The sequence below is a fragment of the Carcharhinus amblyrhynchos genome, chromosome 6 (assembly GCF_965287045.1).
Source record: "Carcharhinus amblyrhynchos chromosome 6, sCarAmb.v2.hapA, whole genome shotgun sequence".
Classification (NCBI taxonomy): domain Eukaryota; kingdom Metazoa; phylum Chordata; class Chondrichthyes; order Carcharhiniformes; family Carcharhinidae; genus Carcharhinus; species Carcharhinus amblyrhynchos.
In genome coordinates this window covers 100,502,564-100,523,356 of record NC_137329.1, presented here as the reverse complement: position 1 = coordinate 100,523,356, position 20,793 = coordinate 100,502,564, and the positions used below count along the sequence as shown (strand labels likewise).

General features: G+C 41.6%; 1 protein-coding gene across 2 annotated transcripts in view; it reads right to left on the bottom strand.

The window, feature by feature from the left end:
- Positions 1 to 20,793, bottom strand: part of foxp2 (forkhead box P2) — a 708,352-nt gene that overhangs the window by 488,345 nt on the left and 199,214 nt on the right. For both annotated transcript variants that reach the window (XM_080191077.1, XM_080191073.1), the window contains exon 3: positions 10,117 to 10,204. The gene's annotated coding sequence lies outside the window, so the exon portion shown is untranslated. The remainder of the gene's footprint in view (positions 1 to 10,116; positions 10,205 to 20,793) is intronic.

Below are 20,793 nucleotides of genomic sequence, written 5' to 3'. Positions count from 1 at the left end.
GAAGGATTGCAGTAGTTCAAGAAGGTACCTCGCCACTATTTCTCAAGGGATATTACAGATGGGCAATGTATGCTATCCAACCAGAAATGCTCACATTACTTGAAAGAATTTTTTTTTAAAAAATCAAATTAATAAGATTTATTATCTGCTCATTTTAAGCTTTACGTTTATGTTGAACTGCAGGATGGCAAGCAGCAAGAGATGGTAGCTTCCCACAGTATTTTATACTTGCCATATTGCATTGTTGAAGAACTTTATAGGCAGATTTTTACTGAATGTCATAATGGGTAATGTCGTACATATAAACCATTATAAAAGTGAGTTATTGTTGCAATTATGGGAAAAGTCTATCTAATTGAAACAGATGATCAACCCAACAGCTTCATGCTGTTCTTTTTTTTTTCACTCCATCTTAAAGTTACAAAGCCAATGCTCAGAGTGGACCAGAGAAATCCAAATCCATTTCTTATCTGCTCCAAAAACAAAATTTAAAATCCAATTGAACCCAATTTATGGTCTCCAGAAGGGAGACTAACAGGACCCAAGCTGCCAACCTTGGGCTTGATCTGATACTTCATCTTGCTCCCCATCTTGGGCTTGATCTGATACTTGATCTGAGCCCAAAAGCTAAGAACAAACCTGCTTGTTCTGACGAAGGGTCATCCAGACTTGAAACGTTGGCTCCTTTCTCTCTCCACAGAGGCTGTCAGACCTGCTGAGATGTACCAGCATTTTCTATTTTTGTGCCTGACCATTCACTATTCCTTGCCAAGTGAGATGATTGGGAGTGTGCAACTGTTGAAATGTTGAATCAAGATCTATTGGCCTTTTTTGGTGCTTCAAGTTATGGGTAAGGATTCCTTTCGACTGCACAAAGAAAGGGTAAGACTTCTCGTATCCCAGTTAACATTTGCTCTTCAAACAAACTTGGCACCTATAAAAGGTCAATTGATCACTTGCCTCATTGTTGTTTGTGCGATATTGTTCATGAGGAATGACTATCACATTGAACAAGCAGCCTTCACTAAAGTGATTAGGATTATGCAAGTGCAAAACTATCTTTGAAAAATCACATCATATCTTCAGAACATACAAGGTTAGTATTAATTTGCATCAATGTCCCAAATTTCCACCCATACACAGGGAAGAGGTTCAAGAATATTCCAAGCTGTTCCTTGCAGAGTGCTGGAAAATCAGTCATCAATATTTTAGTAGCAATATACATTTTTGCGATCATTATGAAGTTAATTGTTGAAAAGATGTTGTAGGAGTGTTTGCACTGAATATAACACATTCTGGATATGCAATGTTAGCTAAAATTGCTTTCAGCTAATATTCTTGGCAAATATTTTATCACCCAAATCCAACAAAGTTGTCTTTATTCCAAATGTGGAACAGGATGGGTCAGACAAAAGATAATTGCTCATGTTTCACCTTCAGAATTTCTGCATTGCAATATTGTCTTCTGTTATGTCTGTGTTGTCTTGCCATATGCTATACTGAAAATCAACAAGCGTGCACAATGTTCTGAAAGAGCCTGCTTTGCTTCAGCCTTTTGTAGATATCAAACTTCCTGCTTTGGCAACTGGTAAAGGCAACTCCTGACAAGCGGCCTCTGAAATGGAATAATTACTTCTTTAAAGATTAATGCAACCTTTCTGTAAGGAAGATACATTCATCTAATCTAGCCAACTATCTACCTTTGCACCAATACAGGCAGCATGGTGGCACAGTGGTTAGCACTGCTGCCATACAATGCCAGGGACCCGGATTCAATTCCGGCCTCGGTGACTGTAGAGTTTGCATATTCTCCTCATGGCTGCGTGGGTTTCTTCTGGGTGCTCTGGTTTCCTCCCACAGTCCAAAGATGTGCGGGTTAGGTTGATTAGCCATACTGAATTGCCCCTAGTGTCAGGCGATTAACAGAGTAAGTATGTGGGGTTATGGAAATAGGGCCAGGGTGGGATTGTGATCGGTGCAGACTCCACATGAATGGCCTCCTTCTGCACTGAATGGGTTCTACGAATACACTTTCAAGATTAAATAATAACTTATTTCATGTTGGATTTGCAACTTTTCTCCCCCATCAGCATGTACCGCTCAGAACTGGTGGTTTGTTAGCATCTCACCTTCCAGTTGGGTACATATTGCATCCCTTGGGACAAATTTTGAATATGGCAGCTTCAGATTGTGACCTTTTTTCCTCTCAAACTTCTTTTCTTTAAAACTATCTCATGCATGTATTGCCTCAATGAAAACCACCCACTTCCCCCTCTTTCCCCCGCACCCTGACGTACACACCAAGTTACCTGTCTTTTGTTCTTAAAGATGCTACATTCTTTTGCAGTCCCGCACATTTACACTTCATTACCTAATATTATCCCTGTCTTCAGTTCTGACGAATAGCCCAAAGGAGTCAAAACATTAACTCTGTTTTTTCTCCTTACTGATGCTGCCAGACCTGCTGAATTTTTCCCAGCATCCACTGTTCTTATTGGTTTATTAACTCTGATTTATCATTTCTTTTTGTCACTAATAATGTCCCTCATCCTCCCCAATCCCGGGCCCTTTTCTGATCCAACCGATTCCTGGCTGGAACTCTCTGGCACACCACAAAAGCACTCTTCATTCATACAAAAAAAATTGCCAGTGAGCGTAACCAGGTTATTTCAACCACATCCGAAATCACAACCAATCCTTTCTTTACAATTCTATCAGGAATCAGTGGATAGCAATCACTTACTGGCTAATTTTACATTCTCTAATCAAGATTACTTGACACCAAATGTATCATCACTGTCATTAATCTCGATAAACCAAAAGTAGAAGGGAGTCCCAAACCTAATCATCATTCTCCTAGTAAGAGGAAAATTATAGAACGGCTTATTTAAATAACAGCTAAAATCAAGCAAAACAGAGAAATCATTTTTTTTTGTGACATATTACTTGGTTTAGACTTGCAGTTTTATTGCTCAATTCAACTAAATAAGATTTATTTAAGAAAGGTATATTAAGTCTCCACATTTTTAAAAAATGGGGAAAGACGACTGCATGAAACTTTCAGCCAGCACCCAATAGGGTGTCCACAGTACCATAGAGTCATAGAGGTTTACAGCATGGAAACAGGCCCTTCGGCCCAACTTGTCCGTGCTACCCTTTTTTAAAGACCCCTAAGCTAAACCTAATTGCCGCATTTGGCCCATATCCCTCTATAACCGTCGTGCCCACGTAACTATCTAAATGCTTCTACAATTACTCTACTATTACCTCTGGCAGCTTGTTCCAGACACTCACCCTCTGTGTGAAAAAATTCTCCCTCTGGACACTTTTGTATCTCTCTCTTCTCACCTTAAACCTATGCCCTCTAGTTTTAGACTCCCCTACCTTTGGGAAAAGATGTTGACTATCTAGCTGATCTGTGCCCCTCATTATTTTATAGACTCTATAAGGTCACCCGTCAGCATCCTACACTCCAGAGAAAAAAGTTCCAGTCTATTCATCCTCTCCTTATAACTCAATCCAACAAGTCCCAGTAGCATCCTAGTAAATCTTTTCTGCGCTCTTTCTAGTTTAATAATATCCTTTCTATAATAGGGTGACCAGAATTGCGCACAGTATTCCAAGTGTGGTCTTACCAATGCCTTATACAACTTCAACAAGACGTCCCAACTCCTGTATTTGATGTTCTGACCGACGTACATCTATGCCTGCCTATGTGTTCTGATGTCCTAAGAGATGACACCAGATAAGATGGAAGCAGACCCCATTCCATATTCAACCACAGTGATGAGGTGGTGGTGGTCAGTGATTCTTGTAATTACCAGCTTGTCCATATTTGGGGGCAGGAAATCCAGGAGGCCTCTATGCTTTAAAGCCAACTTGCAACTTTTAAAGGTGGGGGGGGGGGTGCTTCGGTGAGGTGCTCTTTCTGTTTCTCTGACAGTTTTATGGAGTTCTTGGCAGACGATGCAACCAGAATATTGATTCTGTAAATTGATATTGAGTGCCTTGTCATGCTAGATAACTTGGCTGCAATGGATAAACCTGGCAACAATGTAAAAAGAAATTATACGACAACTATGGCAGGCAATACAGGTTCAATGGCCTTGCTCTGTTCTGTAACCATTCTATGATTCAATGAATTTAGCTGCTGAAGTAGGATTCCTGATCACAGCTTTATTACATGCTTCACATTCCCACACCCATCTATTTAACCGCAGTTTTAACAATCTTCACCTTTCCTGCTGCCTATTTCTCTCTTCCAATCACAGCAACTCCTGCTTCTACTTTGCACATCATCAAACTCCACAGACGTCACAATTATTGGCCCCTCTTCTTCTCTGTACATCCCTCACCATGCACACCATGCTGAGCTGCGATCATCATCTTCCCATCCCTTCAAGAGGCCGTCGGTAGCATAATCCTAATCTTCAAGGAAAACTGGAACATAACATAATGGAGATCTGGAGAACCATTAGATGCCACCAGACCAGCAGCGGTGGCCAGTCACCAAAATAATAATAGACAAGGAAAAAGTACAAAGTGTGGTAGGTAGCAGACGAGAAGAAAAGTCCCGCAGGGTGTTTGGCCATCTATCTCTCCTTTAATATTGACATTGAATTCTCTTCCTCACATACTCTGCATGAATACTCTGGTCATGATTTCCACTGTCACAAAATGTCATGTGTTATGTGTCTCCTTCTCTTTAGAGCACATGGTTAGTGACAATGGAAACGACTGCTTTACATGACAGCAGTTGAAAATCAGTTTCAATAACACTGAAAATGCCACACTCTCAATCGTTTCTGTCAATGATTTGAGAATCTGTTGTAAAACTGCCAAATAGCTTGCTAATGTTTTTCAAGGTAGCATCTAGGCCTTGAGACAAGCACATGACTATTATTCACATATTAAATAGGTGACTTCAAGCAGGTATGCCAGACATCTAACAAGAGTCTTGATCCAAAATGGTGTTGTGTACAGTTCTGCAAGTTAGTGATTCAATTTTCAGAGTCCTAAAACCCTATAGATTCCACAATGAATGACAAGTACTTAAAAATATCCATCTTCCCATATTATACATTATTGTTGCTTGAATTAATTCTGCCTCAGATCTGTAATTGCTGTGAACTGATAAGTTTATCATCCTTGCAGTATCAAAACTATGCTTTATACAGTGATTTAGCCTTTTTTTAATTTTGCTTATTTGATTTTTTCTTGCTTTAGTTATGGTTTTGCAATTCAAAATTCCAAGAACAATAAGTTCCAGGAGTTTTTTGTGGCACTATTCACAAAGACAGATTTAAAAAGTTTACCAAACTTCAGGCATTTAATTGTTTGAGGATTTATAAATAAGGATCTGAATAACACAAGCTCACTTTAAGGAATCTATTGCATGACAGCTACAAATACTTCGTTTGAAAAAAAGTTATAAGTATATACATTACAGTAACTCTTTCCCTGTTACATTTTAATAGACTTTCATTTTTTTTTTACTGTGACTGAAACTAGAAAACATAAAACTGTAATGTTTTGACTTTTATAGGTGAACATTCTTCTTATTGTCTAATGCGATTTGCAAAACTTAAAATTGTTTCATGCACAATGCCATAAAAGGGAGGGGTCAAAGAAAACCAATGCTTATGAGAATAAACAGGCTATCCAATTTCAAAAGCAAATGATTCAGAAATTCCACAGCTGAAAGTAAATTATCAGTCCAATTTATCAAGAAGGAATAACAGCAGATGGACTTAAGTCTGGAAACTTCTACTATTTTTTCACATAAAAGGTATCCTATTGTTAGTGGACAAAGACGTCAAACATGTGAAAATATAAAAAAGTTATTTTGGGTAAAGTGGAAAGCTCACTCTCATTACTTCGCACTCATTCAGTTGAAAGCTGAGTTATGAAATACTTTTAGAAAAAATTTAATTTTAGCTTGTTTATAAAAGTTACTGTGGAATTGACAGTTTTAATAAAATTAAACAGAATATTTTTAGAAGACTAGTCGATCCCCCCATGGCTCTGTTCATTGTGAATCAATGGTTGATGAAAGGGCTGATGTCTCTTCTATCTAGTCTTATTATGATGCAAATATCAGGCTCCATGTTGACAAGGGGAAAAAAAGGACATGCAGTTGCACAAAAGATATTCACTTGGATGTTCAACAATATATTACACTATTATATTTCTGTTTAATGAAACTTTAAATTTATTTCAAATTCCATTGTCCCATCAACAGGGTTCAGAATCGGGGTGCCAGATGGCTGCAATGCTTCACGTTATCTGGGGAATGTCAGCAATCGGTCTGTCTCAAACATCCCTGGCAGCTTAGTGAACGGCAGCAACTGTCCTTGCCACATACAGACTTCTCTACTTCCTGTTGTTCCTCCTCCTCTACCAAAGATGTAGAATGCTCATCATGTTCCTCCTCCTTCACTCTAGTTCTTGCTACTGAGCTGTATGAGACATGTTGTGACAGTCACTGATCATTCTAGAAGCCCATGCTGGTTTACACTGAAGAGTGACCCAAGATCTTTCCAGGTATCTGAATGCAGTTACTGCTCAACTACAACTCTTTTGCTCATATAGCTGCTGTAGCCCCATTCCTGGATGTCAATCCTAGGCATCTCAAAAACATCTCCAGAGGGTAGCCCATGTAACAATCCACTGATTGTCCTTTGAGATGGAAATTCTGTGGATGACTGACCATCAGATGCAACATGAAGTTATCACGGCAGCTCTGTGGCTATCTTGAACAGAATTGTGACACACACTGAAGTATGAAACTCAGCTCATCATGTCTGCACCAGCTTGTCATAGGGGGAATTTAACATCACAGTCTTTACTGCGGACTTTAACTTTACTGGGGACTTTAACTTTACTAATATTGATTGGAACTGCTATAGCTCTAGCTCGTTAGAGGGGTCAGTTTTTGTACAAAGCGTGCAGGAAGTTTTTTTGACTCAGTATGTTGATAGGCTAACTAGAGGTGAGGCTATATCGGATTTGGTGCTGGGAAATGAGCCAGACCAGGTGCTGGACTTGGAAGTTGGTGTGCATTTTGGTGATAGTGACCACAATTCGGTTACGTTCACCTTAGTGATGGAAAGGGATAGGCATGAACCTCGGGTCAGTAGTTTTAGCTGGGGGAAGGGTAATTATGAGGCTATTAGGAGAGAATTAGGAAGCATAGGTTGGACTAGGAGACTACAGGGACTGGGAACGTCCGAAATGTGGAGTTTTTCCAAGGAGCAGCTACTGCGAGTCCTTGATAGGTATGTCCCTGTCAGGCAAGGAGGAATTGGTAGAGCTAGGGAACCGTGGTGCACTAAAAAGTTGATTCGTTGGTTAAAAAGAAAAAGGAGGCTTATGTTCGGATGAGACTTGAGGGCTCAGGTAGTGCACTAGAAAGCTTTAGATTGGCTAGGAGGGAGTTGAAGAATGAGTTAAGAAGGGCTAAAAGAGGACATGAGAAGACTTTGGCTGGTAGGATTAAGGAGAATCCTAAGGCGTTCTATAGGTATGTTAAGAACAGAAAGTTGGTTAGGGCAAGATTAGGGCCAGTTACAGACAGCAGAGGGAAGTTGTGTGTGGAACCGGAAGAGATTGGAGAGGCATTGAACCAATATTTCTCTTCGGTGTTCATGCAGGGGGACATGAATGTAGCTGAGGAGAACACTGGGTTGCAGGGGTGTAAACTAGACAGTATTGCAGTTGATAAGGGGGATGTGCTGGATATTCTTGAGGGTTTGAAAATAGATAAGTCCCCTGGTCCGGACGGGATTTACCCTAGGATTCTCTGGGAGGCAAGAGAGGTGATTGCAGAGCCTCTGGCTCTGGTCTTCAGGTCGTCGTTGGTCTCAGGTATAGTACCGGACGATTGGAGGATAGCGAATGTTGTCCCGTTGTTTAAGAAGGGGAACAGAGACTTCCCCGGGAATTATAGACCGGTGAGTCTTACTTCTGTTGTGGGCAAGGTTTTAGAAAAAATTATTAGGGATAGGATTTATAGTTATTTGGAGAGTAATGAATTGATTGGAGATAGTCAGCATGGTTTTGTAGCGGGTAGGTCGTGCCTTACTAACCTTATTGAGTTTTTTGAGAAAGTGACCAAAGAGGTGGATGGGGGAAAGGCAGTTGACGTGGTATATATGGATTTTAGTAAGGCGTTTGATAAGGTTCACCATGGTAGGCTTCTGCAGAAAATGCAGATGTATGGGATTGAGGGTAATCTAGGAAATTGGATCAGGAATTGGCTAGCAGATAGGAGACAGAGGGTGGTGGTTGATGGTAAATATTCGTCATGGAGTTCGGTTACGAGTGGTGTGCCTCAGGGATCTGTTTTGGGGCCACTGCTGTTTGTAATTTTTATTAATGGTCTGAATGAGGGTATAGTTGGGTGGATTAGTAAATTTGCTGATGACACCAAAGTCGGAGGCGTGGTAGATTGTGAGGAAGGGTGTCATAGTTTGCAGGGAGACTTAGACAGGTTGCAGAGCTGGGCCGAGAGGTGGCGGATGGAGTTTAATGTGGAGAAGTGTGAGGTAATTCACTTTGGTAGGAATAACAGATGTGTCGAGTATAGGGCTAACGGGAGGACTCTGAATAGTGTGGATGAACAGAGGGATCTAGGTGTACGTGTACATAGATCCCTGAAAGTAGGGAATCAAGTAGATAAGGTTGTTAAGGAGGCATACGGTGTCTTGGCGTTTATTGGTAGGGGGATTGAATTTAGGAGTCGCAGCGTCATGTTGCAACTGTACACAACTCTGGTGCGTCTGCACTTGGAGTATTGTGTGCAGTTCTGGTCCCCACATTATAGGAAGGATGTGGAGGCTTTGGAGAGGGTGCAGAGGAGGTTTACCAGGATGTTGCCTGGTATGGAGGAGAGGTCCTATGAGGAGAGACTGAGGGATTTGGGGTTGTTTTCGCTAGAAAGAAGGCGGCTAAGAGGGGATCTTATTGAAACATATAAGATGATTAGAGGTTTAGATAGGGTGGATAGTGATAGTCTTTTTCCTCGGATGGAGAAAACTAGCTCGAGGGGGCATGGCTTTAAATTAAGGGGAGGTAGTTATAGGACGGATGTCAGGGGTAGGTTCTTTACCCAGAGGGTGGTGAGGGATTGGAATGCCCTGCCTGCTGCAGTTGTAAATGCGCCTAGTTTGGGGGCGTTTAAGAGATCCGTGGATAGGTTTATGGATGAAAAGGGATTGGTTTAGGTTAGAGGGTCAGTGTTTTTAACTGGTCGGCGCAACATCGTGGGCCAAAGGGCCTGTTCTGCGCTGTAATGTTCTATGTTCAATGTCTTCTCCCTGTAGCACTGCACATTATTTCAAATAATAATCCAATTCCCTCTTGAATGACTCGAATGAACCTGTCTCAACCATACCCTTAGGCAATGCACTCCAGATCCTAACCACTCTTGCTGTGTTAAAAAACATTTTCCTCTGAACAATAAATCTGAGGGTTCTCTCGTTCCAACTGGACTCAGCTTTAGGGAGGTGTACACAAGCACCAGCCCTGGGAAATATGGCATCTGTCTACTGAGAGATGTATTTGTATCACCAGCAGATCTCTGGAAGGAGCCAGAAGTGAAGACATTAAGTGCTGTGGTGACCTTGACTGTTATTGCCAATGCATGCCCACCTGATCAACTTCAGAGGAAGTCTTTCTCTCAGAAGTTATAATGTCAGCTTCTACCTGATGGTAAATTCCTGAGGCACTGGTCCTCAAATCACGTCCCAGAAGCTTATCCACAACATGAATATTCTATGATGGGCAGAGTCTCGTCTGAGCTGGAAGCTCTTATACTCATTCTATTTCTCCTCTGGGGCAGTAAATAGTTGAGGAAAAGACTATTGTTGGTGCTGTTCTTCTAGTTCCTCATCAGCAGCCCTAGATAGAGATGCATAAATGGCTTCAATACTGTAATGTGAAGCTGGGGAATGATGGTCAAAGGCAAACAAAATGCTAAGGTAGCGGAAATGACCTCCAAAATAATGAAATCAGCTCCAAAGCAATGAAAGCATACATGCAAAACAAGTTCCCGTGAACAAACATCTTTCACAGAGACATAAAAGCTGTTATATCACAGTTCTTAAGATGACAAACCTTGCTTGCCTGTCAATTGCTCAACTCTGTTAATTCCCCCTGTCATCGCACTTGTTTTATCTGACCAGTTAAATGAAGGCCTGGAAACCTGTGTACACAAAGTTAAAGACAAAATTCTTGGTTAGAATTGCAGTTAATGGCCATTTAACAAATTTAAACATTAGAACCATCTATCCCAACGGCTGATGAAATTTCTCCGATTGGAGGCAAATGTCAGTCGGTTTCTCTTGACTCCTTGATATGCTAGCAATTTCTGGTGTTTTAATCACACAGAAAAATCCGCACCTTGGCAGATTACTATTCCCCCCCCGCCCCCCCAAAAGGCAATAAACTCATGGCTTGCATACATAACCATGATCTGAAAAATAGCTTGAGTTTTGCATTGTTTTCCTGTGAATGCTGGACTGCACAATGATGGATGAGAATTTATTGAAAAGAAGTGTGAATAACTTGATTCGCTCACTTCCTGCAACTACATAAACAAATCTTGTACAAATACCGCTTGCTTTAAAAAATAAAGAGAGGACAGGTATCTTAATTATTTTAACTTGCAGTCAGTCCCTTCCTTGTCGTTGCAGCTTGTCTAATTTTCCAAACTTAAAAAAGTTACCAGCTCGTGAAATCTAGGCTTCATAAAACTTTTGAAATTCCTCTTCCAGTTTGCTTCTAGATCATTTGAAAATCAACAATTGTTAAATCACAAACTCTAAAGGCACAACATTTTCTACCACGATCGTTTCAAACTTCTTAGTAAAATCTAGTGTCCACATTATTTGCTGGGTCTCTCTCTCAGCTTAGCTCTCAGAGGAAAATATCCAACAATTTGTAATAATTGTTTAAAATGTGGGAAAAAAAGTTAAAATTAACTTCTAGCTGTTTTTCAAATACTTTGGCAAAACTAAAGAATTGTGGAATAGTGCCATAGCATGACAGTTGGTCTTCTAACCAAATTGAGAGTCCTAGTGATGAGAACTAGGGCCCTACTTCATCATTTTGATTCTAAACGCTGGGCGGGCTTGAAACTGGGAGTGTTTCAGATCTGACTTTTAGACCCGTTCTCAGGCTTCCCATTGGCACTCTGCCTGCAAAATTATCAACGATTCCAAATCGCGCTGTTGAAGCCTGTGGGCGGGGCTTAACAAACCCAAACTCATGTAGCTCCAATGCATGCGAAGGAATAAAAGGATAGAATGCGGCTCCCCTGCTACATCGCACCCAGGCCACCCCAACAACATTACTGACACTTCTATCCCCCCACCCGCCCACCACCCAGACCTATCACAGCCCCCTCCCCCTCCACGGATCACAGGTAGAGTGGCAGTGACCGCCCCTTTCCCCTCACTGATCACAGGCAAAGTGGCAGCGGAACCCCCCCACCCCCACACCAATCTCAAGCAGAGAGCCGTCGGACCCATCTCCCCTCCCGCTCCCCACCGATCTCAAGCACAGAGCAGTTGGATACTTGGCACTTACCTCACTAACTGGAGCGCCTGAATTGGACTTTTGTGGAGCATGTCTGTTTTGCGCCAGTTCTGGAAGGGCGAACGCGGTGGTAAAGGGGGAAGTGCCGGTAAGGTTGGGACTGAAGCCCATTAAGAGCATAAGAAGCATAAGAACATAAGAAATAGGAGCAGGAGTAGGCCATCTAGCCCCTCGAGTCTACCCCGCTATTCAATAAGATCATGACTGATCTGAAGTGGATCAGTTCCACTGACCTGGTTGCTCCCCATAACCCTTAATTCCCTTATCGATCAGAAATCTATCTACCCGTGACTTAAACATATTCAACGAGGTAGCCTCCACCACTTCAATGGGCAGAGAATTCCAGAGATTCACTACTTTCTGAGAGAAGTTGTTCCTCCTCAACTCTGACCCCCCCCCCCCCTTTATTTTGAGGCTGTGCCCTCTAGTTCTGGTTTCCTTTCTAGTGGAAAGAATCTCTCTACCTCTATCCTATCTAGCCCCTTCATTATCTTATTATATAACTCTATAAGATCACCCCTCAGCCTTCTAAACTCCAACGAGTACAGGCCGAATCTACTCAATCTCTCCTCATAAGTTAACCCCCTCATGTCCGGTATCAGCCTGGTGAACCTTCCCTGCACTCCCTCCAAGGCCAATATATCCTTTTGCAAATAAGGGGACCAAAACTGCACACAGTACTCCAGTTGCAGTCTCACCAGTGCCTTGTACAGTTGCAGCAAGACCTTCCTGCTTTTATGTTCTATAAATATATCGCCTCGCGATAAAGGCCAACATTCCATTTGCCTTCTTGATCACCTGATGCACCTGCAGACTGAGTTTTTGCGATTCATGCACGAGGACCCCCAGGTCCCTCTGCACAGTAGCAAGTTGTAATTTTTCACCATTTAAATAATATTCCATTTTACTATTATTTCTTCCAAAGTGGATAACCTCAAATTTGCCAACATTATACTCCATCTGCCAGGTCCTTGCCCACTCACTCACCCTATCCAAATCTCTCTACAGACTTTCCATGACCTCCGTGCAATTCGCTTTCCCACTCATCTTCGTGTCATCAGCAAACTTTGTTACTCTACACTCAGTCTCCTCCTCCAGATGGTTTATATATATGGTAAACAGTTGAGGCCCCAGCACCGATCCCTGCGGCATGCCACTAGTCACCAACTGCCAACCAGAAAAGCACCCATTTATTCCAACTCTCTGCTTCCTGTTAGATAGCCAATCCTCAATCCACGCTAACTCTTCTCCCCCAACTCCATGCACCCTAGTCTTCTGCAGTAAGTAAATTTAAATGCATGCAAATAGCATATAAATGGCCATTTTGCCCATTTTGGGCACAGTCCTGTTCGCGGCCATTTTCAGGTCTTGGTAAAGGATGAACTGGCATGGAGGTGGGCGTGGATCGTGTCACTCGCTTCATGCCCAACTTTACCAAGTTTTCGCTCCCACAAAACAGTGCAATGCAATGGTAAGATCACAGCCCTAGTGCTCAGATTGCACATGTCCCTTAAGCTCATCGTCAGTTTTAACCCCAATGTCTTTTTCATATGTCTGGCTTTGAGGCAACTGCAATCAAGGTGCTCAAAGTGACAAGGATCATGCTCATTTTGATATTTGTGAAATATATTTTTGTTATGTTTTACACTTTTACAAACATTATCTGGCTCTTTCATTAAGATAAAGAAATTGCAGAAGAAAGATATTTTACAGTACTTTGAGTGATTTGAGTGACCTCCGCTTGGTGAGAAATCAATGGTTGGGTCAATTACAATTAATAAATTCTCACACAATCAGGTGTGAGAAATTTGAATTTGAGGTAGTGCAACTTTCAATGCATGACTTTAAATCTAAGCAGTGATAGATTAATGTCACAGTGCAACAGACAGAGGGAAATGTGAAGTACAGGAAGGAAATGTACATGGCACTTTTTTCAGATGAAATGGGGTATATAATGGACAACTGATCCAGTAGCATCTCTTTTTGTGCCCTCAAATTTCAATTTTATCCCCACTGTAAGACAATGAAATTGTTGACATGCCACATTCCTTACATCCAAACACTGCTATGTCTATTTTTGTGGCTTTTCTCCTGCTGTCACTTTCAAATGCTGCCACTACTCACACACCTGTTGCTTCCTCACAAACAAACCATCTGCCCTCTCCTACAGAGGGTCTCGGCAGATGCACCATCATTCACTGTTCCATTTTTCAACAAACAACTTAAGACAGGGCGAGTAAGCTTTGCTTCATAGCAAAAGTAGCTATTTCCTGGACTCAACTTTCAAATGTTATCATCTGAGTAAGAAAAATCCTCCAGTGTAGTGGATTGACAGAAGCTACATAACATGAAGGAGAATGTGGAAGAGTTTCATTTTAACTTCTGTATAACACTCACTATGTGGCATTGATTCACTATGGAGCCTATGGTCACCTCAATACAGACTGCAGTTGGGCCTGGTATCCAGGAGAGTATAACTCCAGCAGTAACACCCGTCTGAAATACACATATTTAAATTATGCAGGCTTATGATCCATCAGTTATGCAGCTTACTAAGTTGCATGGAAAAGTACCTCCAAGGCATCACGGCACTGCTGCAGTCTACTCTGCAATAATCAGTGGGAGAGATGTGGCACTGCTCTCTGCAAGAGTCAATGGCCTTGTAAGAATTCTCCATTCATCTTTTGTTCTGTGCCATAAAACCAGCTAGCCATCTTGCTCCAAGAATAAACAAAGTTTCAATTTCTCAGGCCCAACCCTCTTGAATTCACTTGTCATGGCCATCTCAAATTCCCTCCAGCAACCATTTATATCTAAAAATCATTTGGGGAGCACCTTGTCAGAGCACTTAAGGAGCTGGAAGAGCACTTAAGAGGAACCAGCCAAGTTTGATGGCTTTGTTCCTGAACAGCCATTCTCTGACTCCAATACTCAGGAATTAAACAGCAAGGGGTTTCAGTACTGGCACAGACTGACAGCTTCATGGCAGCTACCAGGAAAGTTGATAGAGACTAGCAAGGATGTATCTCCTATTGTCACACATCAGCTGCAAGTCCAGTGAGTGAAAATGCTTTTATTCATAGAGATATCTGTTTGGTTGCCCGAGTAAAGCTCTCACCAACTATTTCTGCGTGCCCTGTCAATTTTGCAGTCTTGTACAACAAAGGAGCAGATGCCAAGCCTGTCACCCTCAGCAATGCCATGCAGCACGCAGTTTGTACGTGTGTATGGATAGTAATGGTGAAACTTGGCCACATCGTCTTGCAGGCATGCTGCACGCTGACTAATCAGATGGCTCACTTTTGGTTCATTCAAACCTGCCTCTTAATTCAAGGTATTGATGGATTAAGATTTTTTTTAATGCTTTCCAAATTTTTGTCCCTCTTCTTGTGCAATTTAATTGTTCCCTTCATTCAAAATTTGGTTTCCAATTTCAAGAATGAGGAAAATGCCCTGTCAACTGCCAAAGATGTGTCTGAAATATAGCTTGAACTTGGAAGTTGCCCAGTTAATTTACAGTTGAACCGAATGCCGAGAGGCTGGTCAACATGGCTACCAAGCTCAGTGAGCCACAAACTTTTAAGCAATTCAGTCCATGACAGCTTGTCTAAATACAAGGCATTTTTTGTTGAGGCCATAAAGCCACTTTGAAGACGCAGATGCAGGGAACAAGCACTTAGTGAATCGTAAATATGTCATGCCTCTCCATTTCTGTGGGACCCTTAGGGTTAAGAGAGGCCGGAAACTAAAAAAGGGTGATGGGTGCATTGGCGGATACCTGCATGTCTGAAAGAATTCATGTTTCAGTGGTTCAAAAGACCTCCCCAGACACTTATTGATTTTTGAGATGATTGACACAAAAAGGAGGCTTTCTCACACATGGTATTATGCAGGTTAGACTGTTTTTTCAGTAGCAATAGCAGTTTCTCTTGATAGTCAGTCATCAACAATGATCAAAACTATATAATGCAACTTGGGTTTGCTTCCTTTAGACCTCATTGTTAACTAATGTGAGCAGAAAGGCAGATCCAACTTTTTTGGAGCATTTGTTATGTTCTTGCATTGGCGCTGGTCCATGGGACTGATGTCATAATCATGATCTTAACTCTTGTTCAAATTTGCTACAAAAAATAACCTACTTCATATGTTTTCTTTCGTGTTGTTATTTCCAAGGCATATTCCAACTTAATCCTTCCTCAGTCTTTCTGTAATAAAATCAGCCAAGAGATGTGTTGGGATATTTAATAACCTTTGTGCCTCTGTTTTCTCAACTGTTTTCTGCTTTCATTGGCACACTCTTGCCCATAGTGGTTTCACAATCAGCTGGGTGATGTTCTCTGCTGGATGCAGCCTGATCCATCTATTAGTTTTGGTAGTTGTAGTTAGGTAGAGAGGTCCAGCATGACAGATCTGGCAAAAAATGCCTTCCGAGTCTTTAGGCTTGAGCATTTGCTGCCGAGAGTTGAAGTTGCTGCTGGGATAAGTAGATTATGGAGGTTTCAATCTACACTAGTTAAGATCCTCAGTTACGTCCAATTGTTTTCTGACTACAGTAATGGACAGACTTCCTCAAAAGAAGTGCTTTGCGTTAATGTCACCCTGGATCACTGAACTGCTATTGTGTCAAAGGTTACCATGCCAGAAGAGTCCTTAGTGGACAGTAGACAGAAACAATATTGCATTATGCCCCTTATTCCAGGTACATTTTGGCTGTCATGTCCTTCAATCCCATTCCACGGGCTGTAACAAAGGCATTGATGTTGCTGTGTCCTCCAGGCTGTGGTGAATCAGCAGGGTTTGTACCCTCTTGATTGTCCAATCTAACATTGCTGCATTTCAATGGGCTGAATCAACGCTTGCTGGCCTCCTTTACAAAAAGGATGAAGCATAGAAAGAAACTGCATTGATAAAACGTCTTTCAAGAACAAAACATTATACAGCCAATTAAATTCTTCTGTGTCATTACTACTGTCAGCGCATGACAAATCCAGGAAAAGTGCAGGGAGCTGCATCAACTTCTGTACACAACCATCTTCGATCTTGGAAAGGCTTTCAACTCTGTCAGTTGTGAGAGATTGTGGAACATCCTCCTTAAATCCTATTGCCTGCAGAAATTCGTCATAATTCTCTGCCTGCTCCACAATGACATGTAAGCTATGATCCTCACCAACAGAATCTCCACGGACCTAATACGTGTGCAAACTGTAGTCAAACAGAGTTGCGTCATCTCAACAATGCTCTTCTCCATCTTCCTCACAGTAAGACTCCAAAGCATCACCTTGACATTTCATGCTGGAGTGGAGTTAAAATACTGGACAAGCAGGAAACTGTTCAACCTCCAGGCCAGAACCAAGACCCTCCTGACTTCTGTCATCAAGCTGCAATGCACAGACATTGCCAGCATGCATGCACACTCAGAGACCGAGCTACAAACCATCATCGACACATTCACCAAGGCAAGTGAGAGAATGAACCATAGACTAAGTATCTGGAAAACAAAGGTTTTCTACCAGCCCACCCCTGCCACACAAAATTGCCCCTTGACCATTAAGACAACATGGTGAACTCCTGGACAACGTAGATCATTTTCCATACCTCGGGAGCCTCCTCTCAGCACAAGCAGACGTTGACGATGAAATTCAACATTGACTCCAATGCACAAATACAGGCTTCAGGCACCTGAGGAACAGAGTGTTTGAAGACCGAGACCTCAAATCCAGTACCAAGCTCATGGCCCACAGAGCAGCCCTGGTCCCCCCTCTCATCCCCCCTCCTCCCCTCCACCCTTCTGTATGCATCAGAAACATGGATAATGTACAGAAGACTCCTCAAATCCCTGGAAAAATATCACCAATATTTGCCTCCACAAAATCCTGCAAATCCACTGACTTGTTAGGCGTACCAATGTGAGCATCTTCTCCAAGGCTAATATCTCCAGTATCGAGTCACTGGCCATTCTCGATCAGCTGCAATGGACGGGCCATATTGTCTGCATGCCTGACATAAAACTCCCGCAACAAGTGCTCTACTCTGAGCTCTGGAAAAGCAAGCAATCGTTGGACTGCAGAGGTAACACTATAAAGACAACCTGAAAGCTTCACTAAATAAATGCAACATCCCCATCAACACGAAATTCGCTTGCCTTAAAATGTACAAACTGCAGAAGAAGCATCTGCAAAGGCAACCCATCACTTTGAACATCACCAGGTGGAGCATGGGAAAGCAAAGTATAAACAGCAGAAAGAAAGAATCCAGAGCGTCCCACCCACCTCATCAAACACCATCTGCCAAATCTGAGGCAGAGTCTGTGGCTTCAGGATTGGACAATTCAGCCACTGCAGAACCCACCCTTTCCGGAGTGGAGGCAAGACATCCTCGAACCTAAAAGATTGCCAAAGAAGAAAAAGACTGCTGTAAACGTAGGGAATCTAACAGTCAATCTGTGCATAGCAAGGCCCCACAAAGAGAAACAAGATATTGAACAGACAATTTTGGTGGTGTTGATTGAAGACAAAAAATTTCTTCACCCAGAGAGTGGTCAGCCTATGGAATTCACTACCACAGAAAGTAGTTGAGGCCAAAATACTGAATGTTTTCAAAAAGTCGTTAGATGTAGCACTTGAGGCAAAGGGGGATCAAAGGATATGGGGGGAAGGTGGGATCAGGCTATTGAGTTGGACGATCAGCCATGATCATAATGAATGGCAGAGCAGGCTCAAAGGGCTGAATGGCCTCCTCCTGCTCCTATTTTCTATGTTTCAATGACACAAGAGTGTGGGGACTGCTTGTAGTGCCAGTTTGTCCACTTCAGCTTCTGGCACTGCTGGGACTCAAGAGCTTCCACAAGTCAGAGTGGCCAGCATCTCTCCGAGGCAAGACTTCCTCCTCAGTGAGGGAAAGAACCACCATCTCCAGACATTTAAGGCTCCTTGGAACAGTAAAGCTAGCATAGCTGGGAATACTTTCCCCACTGACTCTTTGGGTGCCTGGGCAGAAAACCACATTATCCTAAAACTCCTGGCCCTCATGTTTGGCCCACAAAAAGCTAAGGGATGTAACTGGCCTTTGGTGGTAGCACAAAGAAGCCAATAACAAATTTGTAGTCCACTGTATAGGTTCTTCAATTTCCTTGTACATTGGCTAATAAACAACAAGAGGGGTGTGTAAAACAGACGGCGAATTCATTTTTGCCAAAGATGGATTTCAAACTCCAAGAATCTAACTGTCATAAACAGATGTTTTGGGATTAGTAGGCTGTTATCTTATTTGCAGAATTAAAAAAGAGATGTTCCCTTGTGAATTTATGAACTACATTTTTACATTTGTTCAAATTTAACAATGAAATAGGGAATGAGGTTGAGTGATGGTGAGCTAAGCTAAATTTAAAAAGATTTGCACATTTACAACATTATGCTATGGCGATACATGAAGGAAACATTAGCCTGCTTAGTGTGTGAATTGTAGCATCATTATGCTTTGTTACTCTGAAAACTAGTTCAGCTTGTTTACACAGCTGCAAGTAAGTTAGTTACTGTGCAATAGACAGGAAACATCCATGCTAAACTCAGTTAACAATCACAGGAAAATTAGAGAATTTGCAGTAGAATTCGATGAAGAGTTTAATAGACTGTAAACTCCAGACTAGAGATCCACGTCCATTTGAATGCACAAAATTCAGCTCCCTGCATCTGTTGCTGGACATGATGTGGGTATGCCGGCGTTGGACTGGCGTAAACAGAGTGAAAAGTCTGACAACACCAGGTTTTAGTCGGACTAAAACCTGGTGTTGTCAGACTTTTCACTCTGTTGCTGGAAACCAGATCTTTGTGCTATTTAGTTTGTTTAAATAATGACAAAATATGATTTTGAAAAATAGACAGCCAGCATAGACAGGAATTATAGTTGTTGATTATGGCAGTTGGAAGCTTTATTGCACTTGAATGACATTCTCTGTCCATTATTTTAACAGAAGCAGTGAGGTCAGAATTTGCTGTTGGCTTTTATCAGGCAATGGTAATTTCTAACCTCAACTTTTAAAAGCAGAAAATATTTCAAATGCATAGAAAATTGATCAATGTAGAAAGAAAGAAAGGATTGGGTGAAGTTTTGTTGAATTCTATCCATCATCAGATTTTGTATTAACTTAACAATGATATCCTTTCTGAAGCTAATTAATATTGTTCACTTAGAATAATTAAATTATCAGTTTCTGTCCAGGTATTACTCTGTCTGCCTTTGGCTGCCATGGTTTCAATACACTGTGAGTGACCCTTTCTTTTGTGAATATGTGAGGTTACTAAAGGGTGCACTCTATAAAAAAGGGTTCTAATTCACAAATTAACATACATATGGGAATCTGTAAGAGTTAGACACCTCAGCTCAAAGCCTTGCTCAACAGGTGAGCAAATAGGATCAACCAGAAATCAGCATGTCTTGATGTGGGGCCTTCATTAGTCCATAAGCATTCTAAAATAATTAACTTCAAAATCAGAAGAACCGCAATTCCTCCAATCTGTACTCCCATTGAGTAAATCTCTGTACCAGAAGTGTTAATTCAGCCAAGTGTGTCTTGGGTTAGATTCTAAGTGAAAAGAACTGAGCCATGTGGAGCTGCACCAAAGTTCATACAACTTCCACTTTTATGTTTAATGTATCTGCAACTCTTCCTGGATAAATGCCAGGTATGTTTCATACAAACTCAAACAAAAAGAAATCTAAATGTTCTGGGGGAATCAATTACACAACCTGAAAATAAGCACCTTTTGTGCTTTGAAGCTCTTTGGTAATTTCTAAGACTAACAATGGAGAGAGCACTTTTGCAGACTGAAAGTTTATTCTTTGCGATATTTTATTGCTCCTTTAGTTCTATCTTTACATAACGCAAGATGTATATTTAGAGCTGTGTTTTGATTTTAACAGACCATAGTAAAGCTGTTGGCTTACTGGTTTGAGGTTATCTGTTAAAGGCTTTCTGAAATGAAAGTGAAAGAGAATCTGGACAAACATGAATTCCATCACTTTGTGTTGGAGCATGGAACAATCATGCGTTGCAACATTGGACAACAAGAGTTAGCCTTCCAAAAAGATAACCCCTGAATTCTGCTAAATTAATTTTTATACTAATGCAATGTTTCTCCTGTGCAAGCCTCAACAAACTCAGTCAACACTTCCTTGGAATTTAATGGGATATAACAA